At 31.4% G+C, this 1892-nt stretch overlaps 1 protein-coding gene across 1 annotated transcript in view; it reads left to right on the top strand.

Annotated features, from left to right (window-relative positions):
- The window catches only part of LOC119589267 (ATP-binding cassette sub-family F member 2-like), a gene marked incomplete in the record, with an annotated part of 10709 nt that extends 9008 nt beyond the window's left edge, over positions 1-1701 (top strand). The window contains 1 exon segment of the mRNA XM_037937886.1: positions 6-1701.
- Positions 1702-1892: the final 191 nt, after the last annotated feature.

The raw sequence follows: 1892 nt of genomic DNA on the forward strand, positions 1-1892 counted from the left end.
ATGGTGTTTTGAGACTGTCATGGTGTTCATCATTGTCTATTAGGTAAAAATAAATTAAAAGTTAGCACGCTCATTTAGTGATGCATTTATTTCCTGTATGTGTGGTGTGATATCCAAATTTTTCTTTTTTGAAAGTAACAGCTTTACATTTGAATATTTCACTGACTGACCATTTGTTGATCATAATTGATATGGAAATCGGAGCTAATCAGGTAGATCTGGGAGACAATATAAAATATGTATAAAATGTATAATATCTATACTGAAGACTGTTATCACTGTGATTGTGTGTGGTTATTTCTGAAAGGGTGCAAGAGCTTTTTTTCTTAAATTTTTCTTTTCTGAAAGCAGTTTGACAGAGTGAGAGAAATAGTTTTTATCATTTGCACAAATGTCACACTTCTATTGGAGACTTAGGGCAACTGATTTCTTTTACGATGTTCAGTATCTAACCTTTGAAGGAAGGGGCTTGCATGTACCCCCAACTTTATGTACTGGTATATTTGTAAAATTGTAATACCCTTGACAGTTTGCTCTTCTTGTAGATGTGATGGAGTTGAATAATTGATATTTTTATTTTATGTATATTCTTTACTCTAATAAAAATCAGAGAAGAGTATATTGTCGTTGGCCATCTGTCAAAATTGAAGAGGCACCTTTTCTTGATTGGATTGAAAATAAAATGAAGAAAATCAACACTTCGGTTTTATGTATGTTTATTTGCAAGGCATTTTGTGTGTTGATGTGATACATGTATTTTCCAGATTTGTTAAATCTAACGAGTTCTGTGTCATGCATATTAGTTTGAGTGATGAGTCTGTGTAAGAAACATTAAACTTGAAATTGTTTGGGACATTTTAAATTAAAATATATGCTAGAAATATATGTTACCACTTCTAGATTTATGTTTGCAGTTATACTTGCCCTAGCCATTTTGTTGTGCAAGCAGAATGGTCCCATTTAACTGTAACAGACTAGTCCCAGAATGTTGGCAGGAATAGTTTAACTTTTCATTATATTCTTTTAGCCTATCTGTTATGCTTATTTTCAAACATGCAAAAATATATTCTAAAATCTCATCTCAGCCAAGCTTCATAACTTTCCAGAGGTAGAGGGGTCTAAGACTCTTGTCTGATTGAGAGGTGTACAAGTTCTAAACTTTTATACCATGGAAGCAGGAGTAGACTGTATCGTTCCACAATATTTATAAGTGACTGTATGCATACATATTCCCTACTGCATCCTCTTATTATTTATACATTTTCATATCAAGGCTTGTGCAGATAAACCTACATCTGCGCTTATTTCTATTTCAACCATACAATTAGGTAAATGGATAAAAGATATTGCATGATTAATTATAGTCTCTTCAAATTGGCTTGTGACATTACTGTGAAAGTTTTTTAGGCCGTTCCTGCAATGCCTAAAGCTTTGTTGGTTATACAACAAATACTAGATTGTACAGTACTTACTCTCTTGCAAGTAAAAGATGACAACTATTGTGCATTCTCTTTATAAAACAAGCCTGTTTATATATTAGCATTGCACACTATGTAGTGCCAATGTTCTGTAAAGACTTTTGGCTAACAAACACAGTTTACTGTGTAAAAATTATAAGCATCTTTTAGATGTATATCTATACAATATATCCTGGGATGTAGAATTGAGAAGACAAAAATTCAGTAAAATCTAATCAACACATTGATATTTTTTTAACCATGCTTTGTTGGGTATAAATCATATGCTAAAACTTCATTTACTTTCATAGATTTAATATTTAAGTTTGCACATAATTATAACGTTAATCATTGTCCAACAGTTTGTGAAGCCTTTTTTTTTTTTTCTCAAAAATTTTTTGGTAAAGCCAGTCCAATATGTATATAAAATGTATG

Source organism: Penaeus monodon, chromosome 25 (assembly GCF_015228065.2).
Source record: "Penaeus monodon isolate SGIC_2016 chromosome 25, NSTDA_Pmon_1, whole genome shotgun sequence".
NCBI lineage: Eukaryota > Metazoa > Arthropoda > Malacostraca > Decapoda > Penaeidae > Penaeus > Penaeus monodon.